This window comes from Lepidochelys kempii, chromosome 4 (genome assembly GCF_965140285.1).
Source record: "Lepidochelys kempii isolate rLepKem1 chromosome 4, rLepKem1.hap1, whole genome shotgun sequence".
In the NCBI taxonomy this organism is placed as follows: Eukaryota; Metazoa; Chordata; order Testudines; family Cheloniidae; genus Lepidochelys; species Lepidochelys kempii.
This window is the reverse complement of record NC_136383.1, coordinates 30,056,120-30,080,786: the sequence shown is the minus strand read 5'-3', so window position 1 is coordinate 30,080,786 and position 24,667 is coordinate 30,056,120. Positions and strand designations below refer to the sequence as shown.

General features: G+C 41.2%; 1 protein-coding gene across 17 annotated transcripts in view; it reads left to right on the top strand.

Annotated features, from left to right (window-relative positions):
- Positions 1-24,667, top strand: part of TBCK (TBC1 domain containing kinase) — a 280,573-nt gene that overhangs the window by 202,117 nt on the left and 53,789 nt on the right. For 9 of the 17 annotated variants that reach the window (XR_012158526.2, XR_012158524.2, XR_012158520.2 and 6 more), the window contains 5 exons: positions 2,418-2,574; positions 5,872-5,981; positions 6,719-6,944; positions 7,530-9,642; positions 13,730-13,874. The gene's annotated coding sequence lies outside the window, so the exon portion shown is untranslated. Of the gene's footprint in view, positions 1-2,417; positions 2,575-5,871; positions 5,982-6,718; positions 6,945-7,318; positions 9,647-13,249; positions 13,640-13,729; positions 13,875-24,667 lie in introns of all 17 variants that reach the window. The other 8 variants (XR_012158510.2, XR_012158511.2, XR_012158517.2 and 5 more) reach the window with 8 other exon arrangements.

Below are 24,667 nucleotides of genomic sequence, written 5' to 3'. Positions count from 1 at the left end.
GCCATTGAATCTTGCTGTGCCTTTGTTTGCTAGATTGAAGAGCCCTCTATTATCGAATTTTTGTTCCCCGGGTAGGTACCAATAAGCCGTGATCAAGTCAACCCATAACTTTCTCTTTGTTCATCTAAACAGATTGAGCTCCTTCAGTATATCACTTTTAAGGCGTTTTCCAATCCTTTAATCATTCTCGTTGCTTTTCTCTGAACCCTCTCCAATGGTGAAGTTTGGAGTTGTAGATGTATACTTGCTATATCTTTCAGTCATATTTATGGTGCATATATGAAAAACTGTATATTGTTCCTGCTACAGTTAAGCAGTAATGAAATATGATACAGTTTGCATTGATTAAAATACTGGCAGTGGTGTCAAATATTAATTTAGATTAGCAAATGCTGTAAAAATAAATACGAAACTTTTACATTCTAGTTCTCCTATAATAAAATCAGATCATAGCTTTGCCAATAACCATCTACAAGGCAGAAATTGTCTTTGTACATTTTTAAAAAACATTGTCCTTTTGTTCTGTTTTCCTTCCAATCTCTCTTTTTTTTTAGGACTTCAGAGTAGCCTTGTGGTTTGCATTGTAGGAAAGTGATGAGTGGAAGATGAGAAGCAGACCTGAATGTCTTTAAAGTTTGCATGGATCCTGTATATCATGCTCTTAAAGAGCAACTGTAGTTTGTCATGGCCTGTCCACATTGGGATCAGAACTGTGCTAGCTCTAAGCTTGTTGAAACACAGGAGAGGACTAGCAGAGTTCTCTCATGGCATCCCTAACCAGAGTACACTGGATTTTTTGTCTGAGAATTGGAACCATGGAGCCATGTTCAAAAACACACTACATACTATATAGGAGGCTAGCCTATAGCATTGTTTAGCTATTATGGTTTTCCTTAATAAATAAATAACATGGCCCCAGATAGAGCCCTGCTAGCAACAATCACATTTAAATATGCTTCTAGCCAATATGGTTTGACTCCAGTTCTGTGGCTAGTGAGGCTGGCTGGAAAACAAGAATTCTGTTTCAAGAAAAATTTTGAGGTTTCAGAATTTGTTTTTGTTCTGTGGTGGAATGAAAATGAGATCTTTGGAAAGTTTTCATGAAAAAACGAGAGAGAAATGCCCTCCAGAATATCCAGTAGCCTGGTGGTTAGGATACTCACTTTTCTAGCTCAATTAATATTCAATAATTTATATAAAGTGGAACTGCTCCAAAACAAAAAAGAGAGATTGACTCTGTATCCCAGTTAGGGCACTTGCTTGGGCTGTCAGAGACCTAAGTTCAAGTCCATGCTCTGAATCAGGCAGAGCAGGGACTTGAACTTGGGTTTCCCACAGTCTAGGTGTGTTTCCTAACCAGGCTATTGGCTGTTTGGGTTGGGTGTTTCTGTGGCTCTCTGGTTTTGACCAAAAATTCTGTCCTGGACCAGAGAATCATTTTGACAACCTGGCATTTTCTGATGAAAGAATGCCTCAGTTTCCCATCTGTAAAATGAGGATAATAGTACTTCCTTTCTCTCCCTTTGTAAGCTCTTTTGGGGCAAAGAGATGCATACCATGTATACATACAGGGCCTAGCACAAGGGTTCCCTTGTCTCAACTGGGGCCTGTAGGTGGTACTATGATACCAATAACTAATAAGTGAGCAGCTACACATTTTTGGTTCATATCTCTATTTTCACCTCCTCACCTTTATGTCTGTGTCAACAACAGGAGTTGGTGCAGAGCAAATCTTGTATTTTAACAAAGATGTACCAGAACCAAAACTTAGGGTCTGAATGCCTCATAAACTTTGGGAAAGTTGAGATCTGGATCCAAACTTTTAGACTTGGATCTTATTTCTCTGGTACTTAGTGTTTAAACAATGTAGCATGTGACATGTTGCAGTTATTATAGATGCTGTTCTGGCTTTCTTAGCTTCCATACTCTCATTATACAAAGGGAATGAACTTGAACAGCGGAACTGGAATCCCTATTCATTCTCCAGGTATTCCCAGGTGTTCCGTCACCTGTCTGAAGAGAGGTTTTTGTCCTTAATATTTATTCACCTGGTAATATCACAGCAAGCTGACTCCAAAGTGAGTCATGGTTAAACCTCTTTTCAGGCATCTCTGTAGGGGAAATTTTATCTTGCTTCTGGGGTAAATACATAATTCTGGTACCACTGAACACAAAAGTAGCATGATAAATCTTTCTTCTGCTGTGTAATTGTTGATATTACTTAAAATAGCAAACATATAACCATCTGAGGATTCAGGAACATGTATTATTGTACGCAAGATATTTGAGAAGTTTTAGTTTTCTAGTCATTACATTGCTGAATTTGATCTGTCCTCAGCCCTGTTCCCCACACTAAATATCTCTCCCTCTTAATCCTTTGAAGCTTTAATGATCCCGTTATGTTTCTGACACTTTAGAATTCTACTCCAAGCAAAGTTGTTTCTGCAAACCCAGTTCATTGAATGAAAATGGGTGCTAGATGTTCATGGTGGAACTTGCTGACTCTGAGTGCTACAGGTTTTCACAGCAGGACCAGTTAAAATTCTACAGTTGTAACTCTCCGCATTGATTAAGGTACTATTATTTATCCTCTTCTAAATGTAGGAAGATACCATAGTTTCTGCAGGTACTTGGAGCAGGGAATATTGAGATTTTAGTAGCCATTACTGTAATATAGCTAACAAATGGTTATCTTGAAAAAGAAGTTAAGAACTTGCAAGTCAAATGGAGGGTATTGTGAGGAGTTGTGCCCCCTGTACCAGTCAAGGGTGTTGTCTCTAGAAATTCCTCCATAGCAGTGTTTTAGATTTACCCATAATGCTTTGCACTTATCTAGTGCTTTTTCATCCAAGAATTTCAAAGTGCTTTACAGAGGCAGATAAGTGTTATCCCCATTTCACACATATGGGGAAACTGAGACACAGAGAGCAGAAGTGACTTGGTAACACAGCTGAGGCAGTGGCATAGAGATCCCAACTCTTGTAATAAGCCTTACTTCTAACTATTCTAACACGGTCTCCTTCATCTACACAGGTCATTCTCATTTCTCCTGACCACCTTGCATTGCTTCCTCACAGCCAGTCTGCACTGCAAGTGCATATGCTACTAAACACTTGCCACAGATTTCCTCTATTGACCCCTTAAATAATCCAATGTCTGCCCAGCTGTCCCCTACCTTTCACTCTGATTTTACTGCAGTTCCTGGACCCTTCCTCTCTGCTCTTTCACATGCTTAGAGTCCCCTTCCCATGTGCTCTTCTTTCCTGAAAGTGTGTGGGGTTTTTTTTGGGGGGGAGGGGGGCAGGAGGGTTAAAATGTGTCTTTTGAGCTGTCTTGTCCTCAGAGTTATTCATTTCTTATTAGCACATGCCTGGAGCCAACGACATTAGGATTAGTAGTGAGATGAGACAACTGTTGTACAAGGGGTGGGTGGGATGGAGAGAGGTGGAAAATTCCATTCTAAAAGGTATCTCATCAAGAAGAGTCTTCCAATGATGGATGGAGAACTGTGGGGATGGTGGGAGGCAGTTGAAGGCAGCAAGGAGTTATTCTCTCATTACTTCTTCCTTACAAGATAGAATAATTGACACTGATGTTTGTGCTTCAGACTTGGCTCATCACTTGTTATGGGACACAGGCCACCCTTGTGGACTGGGGCATCTCAAGAGTTATTAGAGTCCTAAGACAGCAGTGTGTGCTGTCACCTCCCATTCCAGCAGGGGTGGGTTTGCCTTTTTTTTTCCTAATTAGCAAGGAATCCAAAAGTTAAAGTGCCCACATTTTTGTGCTATACTGTACATAAAGGTTTTGCATTAAACAGTCTCAGTTGCATAGTACTAGAAACATGAGGGCAATAGGAATTTATTAAGCTTGCCCTTAACTTGTGCATTTCCTAACTTTCTGGTATTTATATTGTGATGGATGTTAATGTTTCATTTATATATATTTCTTGTGTTTTATTTCTTTGGATGGCCTCTTCAGAGAAGAGGAAAGAAAATCTCAACCCTTGTCTTTTAAGTCCTGACTCTTCCTTCTGTATTCAGGATCACACTCTCACACTCACTCACTCACACTCTCTCTCTCTCTCTCTCTCTCTCTCTCTCTGGAGTCCCCTCCATGTATCCAGAACTGAGCCCTGACCTAGTCAAAGTTCCAGCAGTGAAGGTCTCAAACTTTGTTCTGTGTGCGCTTCAGACACTCAACAGACTTTGGTGTGTGTGTGTACACCCCTAAGGATTTAGGTGCCTAACCCAAATCTGAACATTTTGACCACGGTTTGTGTGTGTGTATTAATATACATATATAATATATTATAAACTCAACACTTCAACACCTACACTCTCCCAAAGTACATGGTTGTTTAGATATAGGGGTCAGGTGAGGATTGTTCTAAGTACCATGTTTTTCTTTACATTGCCATACAAACAAGTGTCAAGCTGAGGAGGGGCCAGGTCATGATAAATCGGCAGAGACAATTAACTTCTATCTAACTCCTTTTTGTGTTTAAGAATTTATGAGAAACTGACAAGCAAAACAGGGACAAATGTAGGAGTTAGAACACAAGCTGGTTGCTAACCATTGTCTTAAATGGGCATGAGTCATTGTTAGAGCTCAGTTAGACTACAGACTAACAAACCAAACCTAGTATGTCATAGACTAAGAGGTCTCAATTTGTGAGTAACATTGATAATTTAGCCTTCCCCTTCCCTCACCTGCTTGTTTCATCCACCTACGCTTCCTTGTTGCTAACCACAACTGTAAACTCTCTTTAGGGCTCTTTGTACAGTAGGTAACATAATAGGGTCCTGATGTCTCGTTGTGGCCTCCAGTTGCTAGTGTAATACAAATAACATGTTTAATTAATTAAAAATTACTGTTTACAAAGGAACCAGATTAATAAATTTTAAATAGTTGAAAAAAATTAGAAGCAAAGGAGAGAGAATTTAGAATATGTCAGATCAGAAATACATATCTGCTGTAGCTGTGTTGTAATGTGGCTGAATTTTAAAAGGGAGTTGATCATTTTGACTAGTAATGAAGTATGTAACAAGCAACAAGATACAAGTAAGGAGAATCCAATATAGTACTTCAATAAATAAACTGACTACCCCAGTGATCAAGAAGGAATCATTTTCCTTGCTTACATTTTTAGCTTGGAGCCTGCTTGTTGTTTTCCTTGCATGGAGGACTTTTGCCTTACTCTGAATTTTCAGGTATTTGGCCACTTTCAGAGGCAGAATGAGAGAAAATGGATTTGTGACCTGATTCAGTGTATCAAAATCCTCTGTACCTATATCTTATGACTCCAACCTACATTGTCCACCTTTTCATTTCATGTAGTAGTGTATTGTCCTACTGTTCAGCCCAGTCCTTGATTTAAGATCCATTCATACAGGATACAGCCTCAGCTTCTCAAGCAACTTTGTGTCCTGAAAACAAAACAATTACCAGGGATCCTCCAACTAACCACTGGCTGTGTTTTTCAAGGACCGGAATTGCAGGCTCTTCTCATAAGAAGTCCAGAGTAACATCAGAAGGCTAGCTAATACAATAATAATTTTAAAAATACCAGCACAGTTGGGAATAGGTCATCTTTGGTTCTCCTTTCCTGCAGCAGAAAGGACATCGCTAATTGCAAGATTTTTCAAAAGAGCTCAGCAGTTTGAACAAAAATTTTTTTTTTGAAGGTCGGACTCTTATTTAAATGCCTAAATGGGATTCAAGATCTCAATAGTGAGTGCTGAGCACATGGAAATCTGCCCTTAGAGGGCTCAGAATTTTTAGGGTGCCAGTTGTAAATGGTTTCAGTGGGAAATGCTAGCAATGCAGTCACTCCAATCAATAATCATTAGTAACCTGTTGCTTCCCTAGCATTTTGCAGCTCTAGTTGTCTACCTGTTCTGCCTGCACAATAGAGTGAACCTGGTCCCTGAATGAACCATTCAGTGCTGAATGATGTCCTTGCTGTAGCCTCAAAGCAGGTAAAAAGAGGTCCCCTAATGCATCTACCTTACTATTAGCCTTTTAGGATATCTGAAAAATCCTCTGAGGGTCTGTGTTCTGCTCCCTTTAGATCTGCTTCAGACTTCACTCTCAAGGTAACGCTTTTAAGAATAATGGAGTTTAATACATTCTAATGCTAGACTTGACATTAGCTTTACACACTTTGGCCCTGATTCAGCAAGGTACTTGAGCATGTGCTAAGCATGTGAGTAATCCCAAGGACGATTGCAAGTTGAAGTCAATGGAGCTATGCTAAAAGTAGGTGTGTGTTTAAATAACTTGCAGCATCAGGGCCTTTATCCTGTTTTGTCTGCAGTGACATAGAGACAAATTAAAGCGAAGAAGATCAAAAACCCAACTTGTGCTTGAGCCTGCTAAAGGAGCTGAGCTATTCCTTTCTATCTCTCACTTTCATCATTTTCACTAGCTTTTGATCAGGCTAAGGAGCAGCAGTTGCCAGCACTGTCCTCTTTTTGGAAAGCAAAACAAAAACAAAAGCCCACCCACCAACCCTGTGCATCAGCAGAAGCAATGTCATTTACATTAAAACAGCAAAAAACATTGCAAGCAATGTGAGAATGTGCACACCTTTCCTGGAATCTCTCATGATCAAATTACCCATTGCACTTGTGTGCAGTTAGTGTCAGAGGGAGAAGGGGCCCTTCATGACTGTTTGCTGAGCTGCAGTTTACAGTTATGTAATATTTTGTTTCAGGAGCGAGGTCGATGGGAAGCAGTGCCGAGGATGTCTCTACTCTTGGTGAAAACCACAAGGGAAAAAAATCTCATTAGCTCTTGGCCAGGGGACGATATGCAGCCAGAGCACTCTATGTACACACAGCACGTTCCCCATTATACAGTACAGCTTGTAATTGCTGAATGCTTCTAGGCTGATGTTGAAAGCCTGCCAAGCTGTCAATCACAATCTAAAGTGTAAAACAGTGAGTAACCTTTATCCAATCTAGTTCAGCACAAGAGCCGCAGAAAAGCTATTTGTATGTTCAAGCAAAGCTATTGAGAAAGGTAGAGAAAGGCTCAGTAGGTTTGAGTCATCTAGAGCTCTCACGAAACGTAGATTTAAATCCTGACTGATCATCCTGTAGTTAGATTCTTACTTTCTTTGTGTGCTCTAATACATTTCAGAAGTGTTTTGTTTGTCACCCCTCCCCGAATCCAAATTTTGACTGGCTTGGTTCTGGTAGAATTTTGAGAGGAAGTAATGGAAACTGTTAGTTGTAACTTTTATGTTTATAAGTGAGCTTACTGGAGTTCACATACAATAATATGCCTATAATTTAAATTCCCCTTTTTGCAGAAAACCACAGAATTTCCAGAAACGATGGGATTTCTCATTTATAGCAGCATATATTGTATACTCCCCAGAACTAACTATAATCCTTATTATACTGTGAAATGTCGAGCAGAAAACAATATCTGTACAAAAGGTAGCTTTTTGAGCTTATTTTTTTAAGTGTGTGTGACAAGGAAGGTGCAGTAATTTGCCTTTTCATCACTGTTTATTTTAGGCTTGGAAAGCCCCTGTGAGTGAAGAAGAGTCAGTCTGGCAGAAGATTGGAATATTGAGCGTAATACAGATCTGTCAGTCTATCATCACTTGAAGAAAGAATATCGTTTAGGAGCAGCGAGTGCTCAGACTCTTCCCTCTGCGGCCTTTCCATCTCACCACAATAACTCTTGGTTTTTTTCACTCACTCACTCACTCACTCTGTTTTTTAGTTTCCTTTCCCTGACATGTCTCTGTCTGTCCTTAGATTGTAAGCTCCTGGGGCCAGGGTGTTCCCTTCTTGAATGTCTGCGAAGTGCCTAGTGCATTTGGGTACTACTGCAAACAAATAAAAATTAATAATTTAAGCCATGTATTGACATTGTACTAGCCCAGTCACATATGAGTGGACCTTACGTGACAAATATTCTGAGGTCAAGCTGTCATTTTGAGCTCAGCAGCTGCCTGAGCAGGAAATTGAATTGCAAACTCATGGTGTTTCTTTGCACTCATTTTCCCCTGCCTTGGGAGTTGGGGTTTTCCTTCCCCTCCAAATGGATTGCAAACCTCTTCATCTGTCATGTTTCAACATCCTTTGAGAGCCCGGATATTTAAGCCAGAGGCTCAGTATTTCGGTGCTACTTCCCCATCCTCCTATGGCAGTATAGCTCCATATGGAGTGATGATGTCCCAGTCTCCCTAGCAGCAGCTATCCATAACTCACCCACCTCAGAGGCTTTGTGTGTGGAGGGGCAGTCCATAAGAATTAAGTTTGACAAGGTCAGTATTAATTCCCACACTGGCTTGGAGGAGCAGACTCCCACAGCAAATTGCATTTCCTGACTCCTTCCATTTTCCTCCCATCTGTGCCTCATAACACAAGCGCACGCATGCACACACAGACCAAACCAGGTGGAGAGTGAACACAGAGTTTCTGTTCCTGCTGCCTTTATTGCTTTTTGTGTTCCCTAAGTGAATGAACATCATTTTGGATTCTAGTTATGGTGCAAATACTCATGTTTTTCAATTAATATTTTCTGTCTAAGATTATGCCTTCATATTCATTATTTCAACAAACATTCTTGCTACTAAACCCATGCACATAAATATTCATGGATAGTGAACACACATAGTGCCTGAACATAGGCAAAGCTCATTCAATTTTTTATTTCAACAAATATTGTGACTGTTTTATTATATTTGTCCAACTTTAGCTTTAGCTGGGCATTCAGACATCGAGTCTTCAGCTGGGGCAAATAAGCGTAAGCTCCCTTGAAGTCAATAGATCTATGCCAATTTAACTAGTTGAGAATAGCTATAAACACTGTCAGTTTGCACAACCAAAGACTTGTCTTGAACAGTAGATCCCAAATCAATGGACATGGTCAGTACTTGCCTTTATTTTGGTAGGTCTTACTTAGATGAAAGAGTTTTGTTGGTGGTACACAACTTCCAGACATCCTGACTTCACATCCATTCAAGGTCAGCTAACACAGACAAAGCTTTACACATCACTTTTTTGACTGGGGGCTTAGCAAGAGGATGGGCTTTAGTTTGCGTCTCAAGAATTCAAGACGTTTTGCAGGTTAATATGTGACATTTTTTACAAGCTCTCTGCCATCTACAACCATGAAGCCTTAATGTTCCACCTTTCCTGCAGGAAGGGAATGTCTTTATAGCTCAATGTTATTCACTTCCCTTAATACAAGTGGAATTTTGAAGGCTTTGGGATTCTAAATTCTAATGGGAAACCCAACTTTAAAAAAAACAGAACTTTTAAAATTGTAATGAAGATAAAATATCTTTGTCAGAAAATAGCTTATTTCTGGCTGTCTTTTCAAACACCACCACATTCTACAAAACAGGACCTGATCCTGCAATGCAGTGAGCACAGATAGAGCCCTAGCCCAAGCAAAGCTCTGCTGAAGTCACTGAGACACACTGAGATAGTGGGCAGCACAGATCTCAACACAGGGCCAGGGCTAAGGTTCCTCTTTCCTTTTGTCCTTTTTTAATGTTCCCTTTTTATTTATTATTTGTTCATCCCCATTTCCCTCCTCTGTCCTTTCTTCCATGCCCTTCTCTCTCCTAGATGCAGGAGAGCACAGCAACAAGAGTGTGGCAGAAAAGGGCAGGTAGGTAAGTGCTTGGGACCAAACCTCATGGGGGTCTTAGTGAACTTGGGGGGAAAAAACTTCCATTAGTACAACATAGGCACTAGGACTGTACTTCTAAATGGAGCAAACCTGGGAAACCAGGATGTCTGGTCACAAGATCTAGAGAGCAGTTGGCTTGAACATGTGACTAGCAACCCTCTGACTAATGGAAAGCAAGAATAGTTATGAATGGAGAACTATCTGTGATGCTGACAAATGGGCTGTGCACAGAATTTTGTGTGGGGGTTGTCTCATAGGCTGGAATTCATGCATGTATTGTCTTTATGGCAGCAGCTCTGTTTTGATTAGAACAAGTGTGGGGGAAGTCCTTTGTACTTGCAGACTGGGTTTATTAATGTGTGATGATTTATATGATAGAGGCAGGCGCCATGTTCACTGTAAAACTGTTCTCCAGAAGAACCTGAGATCGCATGGTAAATAAGTGGTTTCTGGGCAGATTATTTGTACTGAATTACACTTAATTAGAAGGAATGCTTTACTGCAGCTTAATCCAAAGATCCCAGGTCCTGCAGAATCCCATCCTGGCCTCTCTACGCTCCACAAGGACTGCAAGTGCAGTTTAAAGTTACGATCAAATACATTTCAGCTGACAGAATTTGGCCATTAGTATTGTCAGCACCCACAAAACCAGATTTGGCTTTTAGAAACAAAGCTAGCCTCTGCCTGCTATCTGAATTCTCCTTTTCAGTCTCAAGTCCTCTCTTTATGAAGTTCAGGGTGATTAAAATACAGCAGTGGTTCTCAAACCTCTTCAGAGGGCAGTCACCTCTTATGAGGAAGGCTTTCTCAAAGACAACCAGACCTTCCAGTCAGACTCTGATTTTCAGTCACACTGTCTTCTTCTTCCCCCGCCCTTCTCCCATGATCTTTGTCCTCAGTTTCCCACCCACACAAAATTAATTCCCCTTCCCTTTCACTCACTGATCTTGTTTCCAACAAATTCAGTCACATCGCCTTACACCCAGACAAATAAGATCATTTTCTTGCCAACAGTCAAAATTAGTTCTCCTCAACCCCTTCCCTTACTCCATTTCTCCTCTAGGCTGCCTGGCTGCTGCCTGAGGCATCTTACAGGGCTCAGCCTCCTCCCTCCCTCTGCCTGCTTCAGCAACCTTTTCCTGGCTGTAGTTCCATTTGGTTCCCAGCTCAATCTTTCTCCCCCCATCTCCTATGCCATTCATGGCTCCAGAGCAGCCTCCTTTGTCCCCAGTCTGAACTTCATCCTCTTTCTGCCCCTCCCCTCAGAATCATTGTGTAAGTCTGCTTCCCCGACATAATTCCTATCCCTATTCTCACTACTCTGGTGGCTCCCTCCAATAGCAGTGGCATCTTCAACTGTCTTCCTCTGGTGGCAGTGGTTCTCTCCTGAGGTGTTATCTCCATGTAGTGGAGGTGGCTCCTGTTACTCGTTCTCAGTGGCAAATCTAAGCCTTTCCTAGATGTTCCCACTGGAAGCAGCAACACCATGCCACAGTGACTCTGGCAAAGGCTCCATCAGATCTCAGTACCAACTCCCATATGTTGGCCATTTCCTCCTGTTGGAAAAAGTTGAATCCTGCAAAGCCAAATAAAGAGGTTGGGCAGCATTCAATCCATACAGTACAAAATGTTTCATACAATTAAAAAAAAAAAATAGAAATTGTACTCTTTCTCCTATGTGCCAAGTAGTTTAAAATGACAATAAGAGTCCTATGGTGTGTTTTGTTTAAATATGGAAGTAATTTAATATGTACATAAAGAACAAAACCAGAGGTAACATATTAATGTCAAAAGTGATGCAAGGCAATTTTATTGACCGGCAACCAGTGACGCATTTAACTAAGCCTGAAATGTATCCATTCTAACTGTACTACACTAGTATAATGTTTGTTTCAGAAAATATTAATTTGTGTACATCATCCATGACGACCTAAGTTTTATACAGAACAACAGATGAACATGTTTTTTTTTCCCCCTAAATCTCAGCCATAATAATAGATGAATGAGATGCACATCTGAGCTACCTGCCGGAGCTAATGGACCTGATCCCCAGGACCAGCCATTTAGTGCTTGGTGCATTGTAGTTTCATATCTAATTTGCTGCACACTATTGCCTAAAGGTCTCTTCCAATATGGTTGCTTGCCAGATTTCTCCCACTCAACTGTGTTTTTATTATTATTTTATTTTATTTTATTTTTCCCCAGATTAATTACCTTTCATTTTTAGAAGTTGCATCGAGTTCTGTTATTTCCTGCCCAGGTTTCTAATCTCTTTAGGCACTGTTGTAGTATTATTCCCCAGTCTTGATTGGTATCTGCATCTCCTTCCAATTTAATTTCATCTGCAGATTTCAGTATTGTGTTACATGCTCCCTGTTATATAGATCATTGATAGTCTTTCCTTTTTTAAAATTTTTTGTTTTTCTTCCATCTCCCAATACCTCCCTAATTGGCCACAACTTTTCAAATATAATTATTTCTGACCAGTAGCACTATCCCTATTCTTCTTTTCTTATATATCTCTATTTACGTTTCAACTATGAGAATCATCCCACCATCTCCATTATATGCACTGGATAATATCAGTCCATTAGTAAGGCTACTTTCTCATCTAGCTTGCATTTGTGTAAAGACATTTTAGCTTTTCCTTCCTGATGTTTTAGGAACCAGTCCCATCTTCTGCTTTATTTGTATGTTGGAAATACATACCAGATCTTTTGAGTTAGGCAAAAGTTTCCTTTTTCTGAAAACATGTGGTTTAAAGGCCAATTAACAAGTCTTGCCATCTTTAAACCTAGGTGGTGAGTTCACCTTCTATTTAAATGTAGACCATCTAATCCAAACAGGTTTTTAAAACAGAAGTTGTTCTGATGCTGTATGTTTGTCTCCTAGCACTTCTCTCTTCTTTACCAACCCACCACGCAGCTGGTCTTCAGTGATCATACCTCTCCTTTCTTTGCTTGCACAAGAAGCACTTCCTCCTTCACTTCTCTTCCCAGATCCCTGAAGTGAAGCAGTGTCACAGCAAGTCTGTCTTTCTTGGTATCAGTTGTTCCCACATAGACCATATGACATTCCTGGTATACTTTAGACAGCACCCTTATTATAGTATTTTCAGAATCATCACTCAACATTACTTTTCTTCCCAGTGACTCCCTTTCACACTGTTCTTCTGATCACTGATGGGTTGCTGGTCAATCTTTTCCTTACTTGAATTGCCACGTTATAAGAATGCTAGATCAGCCTTGTTCTTTATGGTCCACTTACTCTGTAACACCTAATAAAGATCCAGAACCAGGCCTTTCAATCTCCTTCAAATATCTGTAATTAGCCAGGGCCCTGATTAATGTCTGTCTCAATCTTGTCCAGTGACAACATGGTCAGTACAGAGAGAGGATAGAGAGAACAGTGTAATGAGGAAAGATGATCAGTGGTTAAGGTGATAACTTGGGACTCAGGAGACCTGGGTCTCCAAGTCCTAGTTCATTTCCCTGCTCCACTACAGCCTTCCTATTTTACCATAAGTAAACTTAATTCCTCTGCCTCAGTTCCAAAATGAGGATAATAGCACTTCTCTGTCTCACAGGCGTGTTGGGAGGATAAATACATTGAAGATTGTGAAGTGCTCTGATATTGCAGTAATGTGGGCCATATAAGCTCTTTAAGAATCTAGAACATAGATTGCGTTCAGAGAATATTCTGACGTCAGAACAGCACTCTTGGCAGCCGTGTAGCTGCAAAGACTCTTAAACCTGAAATGACCTGAAAAAGGAGGTGAAATAGAAAAAGAGGGAGCCGCTGTGGAAGCCTGACTCAGAACAAGAAGAGGGCAAAACTGATGACCTCAACCAGTTAAGCTCGCTCCACATTCTAATGATTAGCTTGAGAAAGTGACTCGCTATCCCTTTGGCACATGCTGTTGCCAGGAGTGATGAGGTGAATCATTTGGACCCAAATGTTGAATACGAGAATGAAGGTGATTTGGTGATTTTTTTGTAACTCCGCTGCTGCCTTACATTTATACCAGCATGAGGGGGTGAGTAAAACTATATATTTTTCTCCCCAGTGGAAAAAATCCTTTGAAATCAAAATGGTCACTAGACAAGACATAGCAGCTGGATATTAATCTCCAGCTTCATCTGCATCATCTTGGTCAAAATCTTCAAGTTTGAATGGATGTTGAAGATGTGATGAGGAGCCCCAGTGTTCACGTAATCTTTTGGTTTTTCATTAATTTATATAATGATGTCTGTCATGTTAGTTTTGTTTGTTTGCTCTGTATGGCTGGTTGTACATTGTTAGGGCTTGATTTTCTGTCACTCTTTTGATATGATGCTGCTGTGATTAACTCTGCTATTGTTTCCTTTTGGTTTGGTGCCCTAAACTACTATTTTTAAGAGTTCTGGCGGTATGTTATGAAGCTGCTTGGATGCAGCAGGCAGTGTATATTCTAGGTACAGTAAGTAGGATGCTGTTTGCCATTTGATACTATGACTTTTGTGCAGTGGTATTTGAGCTGATCATGTTGTTTTAGTTTAGGCATTAATAAGGCATGCCAGCACCTCTTTCTGTTCTGTCAGCTGAGATGTTTAGCATGTTGTTATTGCTATGTGTGCTGTGAGGATCCTTTTCCTCAAGGAGTGCTGGGGGGAGGGGAGGACTCCTGTAGACAATACACACTATTTGAATTTCCAGTAATGTGAGAGAGAGCATATCTCAGCAGGTAGGGTACTGAATTCACACTCAGGAGACATGGGGTCTATTCCTGGCTCTACACTGCCCTGCTATGTGACGTGGGCAAGCCACATCACAGTGCCTCTCACACTGTGTTTGTCTTGTCTATTTAGACTGTAAGCTCTCTGTGATGAGGATTGTCTCTTTCTGTGTGTTTGTACAGAGCTTAATGCAATGGAACCCAGTCTCCAATGAGATTTCTAACTCAATTTGATTTGAAACTCAAATAATAAATAAATGTAAATGCTGAGTTATTTAGTATTCATTTTTTGAAATCGTTATTGAGTTTCCACCTCCAGTTTATTTGCTCTCTCTCTTGTCCAGTGAGTTATTGCGTTGCACTCTGTCTTGTGGTAAACTGGTAGGACTGTAGTGATTCCTGCAGATGGGGATGGTGATGATTGCTGACATGTTCCAATATCCGTGGCAGGTTATAAATATTCACACTTCCTATTTAGAGTCCATTTGGTAGGATGCTGCAGATAAGCTAGCTAAAGATGGTTATTTGCTCCTCTGTCTGAAGCTAAAAGTTGATCTGTAAGATACAGTATATCCAAAATATAACCCCCGTAGTTACATTCATAATGGCTATAGAGGCCCTGAAAGATAGTTTAGGGGGACACCAATCCAATGTAATAGGTGGTCCTAGTTGAGCACCCTGCCCATGTTTGTCTGTTTATCTGCTTTTTGTCACAATCCAAGATTGTGAGCTCTCTGTGCAGAAGGGACTGTCTTTATTTTATTTATGTGCATAGCACACTGGGCTCTGACCCCTGATTGGGATCTATAAATAATCATAACTATAACCTAATATGTGTTCTGGGTTTTTTATCTCCTTCCTCTGAAGCATCAGGGATGGCCACATATGGAGACAGGACGCTGAAAGGGGTGGGCCAGGGCTCTGAGATGACACTGAGCGTTCTCTTTCTCACTGTCTGGCTGGCTGGTTCTTGCTGACATGTTCAAGGTCTAAGAGTGTCACTGTATGTACAGCCAGGAAGGAATTTTCCCCCAGGTGAGAATGTCAGTAACAATACGAGACTTCATCTTCCTCTGCGTGTGTGGGTCCGGGTCACTTGTGAGGATCAGGGGGATATCTCACTTTAATCATTTCCCTGCCTTTGTAGGAACCTTGGACACTGATACTCCTCAGTCCCTCCTATTCTTTGCCTGTAGCACACAGCAGTTTAGTCTCCTGGAGACCGCAGTACTTTGGTCTAATTTCAGTTGTTGAGTTTAGGGTGCGTGTTTGTGCTCTGGGTGGTATTGGTGGCCTATATACAGGAGGTCAGAAGGGCGGTCCCTTCTGGCTGCAAACTGTGACTCTATGTGAGCAATACTGGTCTAGCCATTATTGGCTCAAGGGATGTAATGATCAAATGTAAAAAAATTAGGAATCCAAGAATAGCACAGTGTTAGTCATCCACAAACTATGGAAGGGGTTGTTTCTGCCACAGTTGTATGAGTTAATTAAAAAATTACAGGATCATTAAAATGTAGAACTGGAAAGGACCTGGAAAAGTCATCAAGTCCAGCTTCCTGTGCTGAGTCAGGGCCATGTAAACCTAGACTGTCCCTGGCAGGTGTTTGTCCAACCTTTTCTTAAAAACTACCAATGATCTGGATTCCACAGCCTTCCTTGGAAGCCTATTCCAGAGTTTAACTACCCTTATAGTTAGAAAGTTTTCCCTAATATCTAATCTAAATCTCCTTTGCTGCAGATTAAGCCAATTACTTCTTGTTCTACTTTCAGTGGACATGGAGAACAATCAATCTCCATCCCCTTTATAACAGCCCTTAACATATTTGAAGTCTGTAATCAGGTCCCCCTTCAATCTTTTTTTCTCAAGACTAAACATGCCCAGTTTTTTTAATCTTTCCTCAAAGATCATGTTTTCTAGAACTTTTATCATTTGTGTTGCTCTCCTCTGGGCTTGCTCCAATTTCTCCACATCTTTCCTAAAGTTTGGTGGCCAGAATTGGACACAGTACTCCATTTAAGGCTTACCAAATGCTGAGTGGAGTGGGGCAATTACTTTCTGTGTCTTACATATGACAATCTTGATGATACAGCCCAGAATGATATTAGCCAGTCTCTCAATTGCATCATAATGTTGACTCATATTCAGTGTGTGATCCACTATAATCTCTGGATCCTTTTCAGCAGTACTACTGTGACGGGTTGGATCACAGAAACCCCCTGGAAGTTGCCAGCTGATGTGCCAAGACTACTTCTGCCCCTGCTTTCCTGCCCTGTCAGCTTAGGACTCCAGCACCCTGCCTGGTTTGAACCAGACCAGCTAGCCTGCTACAAACCCAGACCCAGGTCTGAACCATGTCCCCTAACAGCTGTAGGCTTAACTGAAAGCAGCTTACAGAAGTGTTCCTGTCCTTGACACTCAGATTGCCCAACTCCCAATGGGGTCCAAACCCCAAATAAATCCATTTTATCCTGTATAAAGCTTATACAGGGTAAACTCATAAATTGTTCGCCCTCTATAACACTGACAGAAAGATATGCACAGCTGTTTGCCCCCCCCTCAGGTATTAATACATACTCTGGGTTAATTAATAAGTAAAAAGTGATTTTATTAAATACAGAAAGTAGGATTTATGTGGTTCCAAGTAGTGACAGACAGAACAAAGTGAATTACCAAGCAAAATAAAATAAAACATGCAAGTCTAAGTCTAGTACAGTAATAAAAACTGAATACAGATAAAATCTCACCCTTAGAGATGTTTCAATAAATTTCTTATACAGACTGGACACCTTTCCAGTCTGGGCACAATCCTTTCCCCTGGTACAGCCCTTGTTCCAGCTCAGGTGGTAGCTAGGGGATTTCTCATGATGGCTGCCTCCCTTTGTTCTGTTCCATCCACTTATATATCTTTTGCATAAGGCAGGAATCCTTTGTCCCTCTCGGGGTTCCCACCCCCTCCTTCTCAATGGAAAAGCACCAGGTTAAAGATAAATTCCAGTTTAGGTGACATTATTACATGTCCCGGTAAGACTTCATTACCAACTTGCCAGTACACACATATACAGGAAGACTTACAAGTGAAACAGAGCCATCTACAGACAATTGTCCTGGTTAATGGGAGCCATCAAGATTCCAAGCCACCATTAATGGCCTACACTTTGCATAACTACAATAGGTCTCAGAGTTATATTTTATATTTCTAGTTTCAAATACAAGTGTGATACATTTATACAAATAGGATGACTACACTCAGTAGATTATAAGCTTTGTAATGATACCTTACAAGAGACCTTTTTCATGAAGCATATTTTAGTTATATTATATTCACACTCATTAACATACTTTCATAAAATCATACAGAGTGCAATGTCACAGCTACCACCTAGCCAGTTATTCCCCACGGGGTAGTTCCTAAGTGTAATACTTTGCACTTGTCTTAATTGAATGTCATTTTGTTGATTTCAGACCAATTCTCCTATTTGTCAAGATCATTTTGAATTCTAATCCTGTCCTCCAAAGTGCTTGCAATAGTAATTTCATCCAGATTACCTTTCCCGAGTTTGCCTATGAGATTGACATGTGGAACTGTTTCAAAAGCTTTACTAAAATCAAGATACATCACATCTACTGCTTTCGCCCCATCCAGCAGGCCAGTAATAAATAAAAAAAATAGGTTGGTTTGATATGATTTCTTCTTGACAAGTCCATGCTGGCTATTCCTTATAACCCTATTATCCTCTAGGTGCTTACAGATTGATCAATAATTTGTGCCAGTATCTTTGCAGGTATCAAAGTTAGGCTGGCTGGTCTATAATTTCCTGGATTCTCTTTGTTCTCCTTTTTAAAGATAGTTACTATGTTTGCTCTTCTCCAGTCCTCTGAGACTTAACCATCCTCCAGGAGTTCTCAAAGATAATGGATAATGGTACCGAGATGGTCGGTAAAAATCCGGTCGGCAGCCCAGCGAGGGCCTGGGGCTAAGGCAGGCTCCCTGCCTGTCCTAGTTCCGTGTGGCTCCCAGAAGCAGCCACCAGGTCCTTGCAGCCCCATGGCACATGGGCAGTCAAGGAGGCTGCACGTGCTGCCCCTGCTCCGAGGGATGGCTCTGCAGCTCCCACTGGCCAGGAACTGCGACCGATGGGAGCTGTGGGGGTGGCACCTGCATGTCGCCCATGCACCTAGGGGCTGCACTGCAGGGACCTGGCAGCCAGTTCCAATAAGTGCCACTGGGACCCTGCAACCCGAACCCTCTCCCGCACCCCCACCTCCTGCCCCAGCCTGCAGTCCTCACCTGCACCCAAACTCCCTCCCAGAGCCTGCACTCTCCCAACCCCCTGTCCCAGCCCTGAGCCCCCTCCTGCACTCCAAGCCCCTCAACTCCTGCCCCACCCCAAGTGCCCACACTCCCAGCCAGAGCCCTAAACCCCTCTCATCCCTGGCCCTGCCCCAGAGCCCACACCCCCAGCTGGAGCCTGCACCTTCTCCCACACTCCAAACCCCTCGGCCCCAGCCTGGAGCCCCCTCCTGTACCCCAAACCCTTCATCTCTAGCACCTCTAACTGGAGCCCTCACCCCCCTCCTGCACCCCAACCCCCAGCCCAGGTGAAAGTGAATGAGGGTGGGGGAGAGCAAGCAATGGAGGGAGGGGGGATGGAGCGAGCGGGGGTTGGGCAGCGGGGAAGGGGCTGGGGTATTCGGTTTTGCACAAATAGAAAGTTGGCAACCCTAATTGATCCAGTACTTCTGCATGCCTTTGTGTAAAGGATGAGTTCTGTGTGTATTTGTAATGTACTTTAACCATCACAATCCTGATTTTCTTCAAAGCCAGTGCTACCCTTATTCCGTGCCATCTTAATCAATTGAGCCTGAAGAGCTTCCCCCACCAGTAGCAGTGTACGCTGGTCCAAACAGAGCCCATGCTGACTGACTGGCTGACTGACTACCAACAAACTGTGCCTCAAAAGGGGAGAGAGAAAAAAGAAAAACTGACAAGGGAAGCATCAAGGACACTGCAATCTGAGCTTGATGCAGCGTCAGCAGCTAGAAAGAAACAGAGCAGAGAGGGTTGGTTGGGGCCACTCCCCCTTTTAGATCCTCAGAACCCTCCAGGATGTGGGGGCGGGAGGGACAAGAGGGTCCAGTGGACCCTGCTTTCTAGAAGGTTCCAGAAGCTCATGGCATAGACGCCTCGATCCCACAATGTGAATATGCTGAGATGAAATACTCCAGTTCCAAATAAGTAATAATGGATAATGTTCTCAATAACCTATGCCGAATACAGTCCATAATGACGTGGTGCCTGCCCACTTGGATTAACTGTCGGTCTACTGTATAACTTCTGAAAGAAAGGAGAAGTTGAGGAATGAGGAGAGCCAGATGCTGAACCGAGCAAAAGTATGAGAGTGTGTTACAGGTATCCTATTGTGAATAGGACTAATTGCCAGTGATTTATTTAAATTACAGGGAAGTGAAAAAGAATATCCCCTGTATAGTTAAGCAATAACACACGGCAAATGTGTTTGAAAAGGGGTCAGTATGATCAGGGCCACCCTGTTACATCTCTTTAACCTCTGACAGTCTACTAGAGGCAAAAGTAAATGTGGGGAATCATTCTGTACAAACTGGCCTTCTTCCCAGATTTCCCTCTTCCAGCTTTCCTGTTTTTAAATAATGTTAATTACATTTGATTTTTCAAAAAGAGAGGCTACTATATACATCATTCGCGCACTGACCAACCAAGAGCAGTGTTCTTCCTCTTTTTATACCAGTGTAGTGCTGAAGGACTGCTCTTTCAATGAATGGCCAGGCACCCTGTTGGCAAGTAGAGAGAATGTTAAAAGCTCTTTGGATATAAAAGAATTACCCTGACCTTCTGATTTCCCAAATTTGGAGATGACTGATTTATTCAGCTTTTGCTTTAATTAGGTGTTAGGGTGGGAAAGTTATAAGAAGCTGATTTCCATTGTAGTTCTGCCAGTGCTTCCTGATGGAAAAAGACACCACCCTGATGTTAAGAGCATTTGTGTAAACAAAGCACTTTGGGAGGCATAATGAAGCCAGGTTATAAGGGTAAATCTAATGGAGTTTAATTTGGTTGGGAGATGAGATGCAATAGTCTTATTAAAAGCAGACAACCTTCCTATGTGAGAGAGGTTACTCCACATTAGGAAACACTTTTAATCTTTTGATGTACATGGTAAAGGAGAGAGAGTCAGTCCCAAGAAAAACACATCATCAGATTTGTCAGATGTTGGAGTATTTCTAGTTTTCTTTGAGGACAGTGTCTCGCTACTTTGTTAAACATGCATTATTTTCTGTTTTGTCTGTTTTATCATTAGAAGCAAACTGCCAAGGAGGTCCACTCTTCTACGCTTATGGAATCTTTTCCCTGTAGGATTAAACTTCCTTATTAAATGTATTCAGAAGAAGTCTTAATTACTGCAAGACAAAAAGTATTGAACCTCTTTTATAACTGAGAGATAACGTAGACACCTAACTGAAGAGCTCTCTGAACATTGGCTAAATATATTATTTGCTTTCCAGAAAACCTCATAATTATTAGATTGGTGACTTCTATGACCTCTTTAACCATCTCTGTGATGTAAGAGTTGCAACATGATGCCCTTGCAGTGCATAGCATTTTGTATTTGTCTTCCAGAGGTGGTATTTAGCGGTTAGAGTAGAGAAATGGAACCAAGACCCATTGGTTCAGCACTGACATTGACTTGCTGTGTGATCGGGAAGTGGAATCTAGTAGAACATTGCATGCGTCATAAATTTAGGAGGTGTAATGAGACAGTCAAAAAATAAATTTTCTTGGAAAATGTTCTAAAAAGCACATTATATATCAGCATTTTTGATAGGGTGACTAATATTTGTCCTTTGGACAAGTTATTCCATAATTGTCCAGTGTGGGGTTTCTTGGTATGGTCCACTGTTGGAGACAGAATATTGAATTAGTTGAACTAACTGGTCTGGTCCACCACAGTAATTCCTAAGCAAGACTTCAATAAGACACTATGGGCCAGATCCTCAGCTGGTGTAAATCAGTATATCTCTGTTTAAGTCAGTAGAGATGTCAATTTATATCAGCTGAGGATCTAGTACAATGTGCATAACATCCACGTAATCCATTCATGTTTTTCTTGCATATATGAAATTTCTGCTTTCTGTTAGAGAGATTATTTTGCCTGTATGACTTGGCTCACTTTGGAATTGTGAACCCTTAGATGAGTAATAGAGACATCTTGAGGAATGCGTAGATTATTGAATTATAATAAAAATAAACAGGATTCCACAGGACAGATTGCACTCTTGCCAAGTAAATCATGTGACATTCATGTTTCAATAAGATATTCAGCTTGTTTTCTGTATATCAGGTCCAAATTCATTCTAAAAACTGTAAAAGCCCTAAAAATGTCAGTTTGGAGAAAGGATTAGATATTCAAAATGGCTCAGAGTGGTACTGTCTTAAGTGCCTAATAAATCAGTTTTATACAAAATTCTTGTAATTCTCTCGGGAGGAGGGAGAAAACTATGGAAATGAATAATTTCCTCTCTCTCTAGCTCCTGGAACTTTAGCAGTTAATGAGATCCCTTTCAGAGGAGCTTAGTATGAGAGTATTTGTTCAACTGACGCTGTGATTCTCCAGGGCCAGTTTAAGAACACTGTGGTCCTGTCCCACACAGCAGCATCTGCAAAGGGCAGCTTCCAGCTCAGACAAATTTAGCACAATATCTGCTGCTGTTACCAGAGGGTTGCCTGACATTGTAGAGCTGTGTGCCTGCCAACTGCAAGAGCTCTAGTTCAGGTCCTGACTGTGGTGATGCGCAACGCGGACTCCAGTCACCATACAGTGGGACTCTACTAACTGAATTAAGCCTGCTCCAGTACCGTGTCTTTTTGTCTACTACAAATTGGCAGTCAACCCATCATATCCCAAAGGTGGGTTTCCAAAATATAAGCAGTTGTTGACTCAGCACCTTCCTGTTCCATACCTTTGCACTTGCCTGATTTTGGACCAGTTGTTCACTGGTCCAGACCCCAACATAAACTAGAGCACCAATACTGGGAATAACGGTGGCAGAAACCTAATGTTCCTTGGTGAGTTGTAGGAGGCGGAGTTATTGGTGGCCCAAAATCATGCAGGGAAGACTTTTAACCTAGTACTGCTATTACATTTTTAAAAAAATCATAGTCTGATATCCTGCTTTTATTCTCCAGTGACAACCTCAGCAACTCACTCCCATCTGTGATTATAATGGTATCTAGAATTCCGTATTCAGTTTCTGGACACCTCAAAACCAGGAAATTGTCACTAAATTGAAGGGAATTACCAAGAGAAGCAATAAAAACGGTCAAGGGACAGAAGGGATTAATTAACAAGGAAAGATTAAAAGAACTAAATGCTCCTGGATGGCCCAGTGATGATTAAGGTTTGATATGAACCATATAAAGGTATCTTGGATGGTTTCAAGGGAAGGAGTAATTTGAAGTTAACCAAAACAAAAATGTTGACTTTGTCAGCAAAAACTTCCTAAAAGAGAGATCTGTTAGTGTGTGTGTGTTTACATTTAGTAGTGCCAGAAGCCCAGTTAGGAGCAGAGCCCTGAAGTGTCTGTGAAGGGAGGTGGTGGAAGCTCCATTGTCTGGAGCTTCTTAAAGTGTATTAGAGAAAGTATAGAATTTATTGTTTGGCACAGACTCACTGAAAGAGGAATCGACAAGATAATCTAGTAGGTTTTCACAGTCTCTAATTTCTATGATTCTGGGTTAGAATTGAGCAAAACATTTATGGACATTCATGTTAAATTTGTTTATGGTTCACTTCACATGCTTTCAAACATCCAGAAATTTGAGGAGACTGAATGCTTTTTCTTATAGTGAACTCTGAGAAAACTTGGCAAGCTGCTGAGAATTTGCACATGTGAAATTTGAAAACCATGCTGCTGGAGAAAGTGGTATTCCTACTCCCTGCACATATACCAAAACAAATTCCCCAAAATATATGAGCTAAAGGGAGACCACAGAGCTGGGACTCTGGAGATCCTGCATTCCGTTTCCCATCACTGCTGACTGGCCTTAATAATATTGTGCACATATGCAGCACTTCACAAAGATTATTTAGTTACATATTTAGCTAAATTTATAAATAAGTAAATTGACTTAGTTACTGCTCCCCTGTATGACTGCATCATTTTGTAGACGGAGGTGTGATATTGGAAGTGGGCTTCCTACGTAGATCTGTGCAATTTGTACTCTGCTGAGTTTCAGCATGGTCACAGCTCAGCTAAGTCAGTTAATAAAAGCCCAGTTAATGTTGTTGGCCTACGGTCCACAATTTTTCCTGCAGTCAGAGTTCAAGCAGAGGGGCCAGAAAGAGAAATAAAGGTAAGGTAGATCACCGAAATTGCCACAGGAGCAGAAATTAAAGAAAAAAATCTGTATCTTAATCTTCTGGGATTTCCTTAAGATCAAGATGCTTTGTTCAATTTGGTCCTCACTCATGGCCTTGAAAAATCAATCACATATATTGCTGATAACATTCTTCGTCACTCAGCTCTTTATAAAACTGTATTTCAGAAGGTTCTGCAGGCATTCCCTGATTTTCTTGTGAAATCTGGTTTGGAGGTAAACTTGGTTAATTTGTAATTAGAGGCCAAAAGACCCAAATGCCACCAATGAATAAATCTGGAACATAAAAGTTTCTGAGACAAATCCTCACCTGGTGTAAAATGGCATAGCTACACTGAAGTCAGAGGAGCTAAAATGATTTACATCAGCTGAGAATCTGGCCAGTTGTTTTTTATTTTATTTAAAGAGACAAGGTGGGTGAGGTAGTATCTTTTATGGGACCAACTTCTGTTGGTGAGAAAGACAAGCTTTCAAGCTGCATACAGCTCTTCTTCAGGTCTGGGCCTGTGTGATTTTTTTCCTTAATGTAGTTTTGCTATTGGACTTGATCATACACCTATTGGTAAAGTTCCGACACCTGGTGGCTAGATGCTGGAAGCAGATTTGGCCATGGAGTGCAGCCTTCCGCCCAGTGGTTTGATTTGAACATTTGCTATTGTACTCAAAATTTAAACAGGGACTTTCTGAAGTGGGATTGAAGATTTACTGGTTTGCTAAAGCAAAGAGCGAAGCTGTGCACACTGTCTGTGGTGCTGAAGGCAGTAGAAGATGACAGCGAGAATAGTTAAAAAATACAACAGACTTCTGTACTGTCCCAGGTTACAGAGAGCCTCTGGTACTAGTAGCTTAATTCTCTATACAAATGTAGCTATCA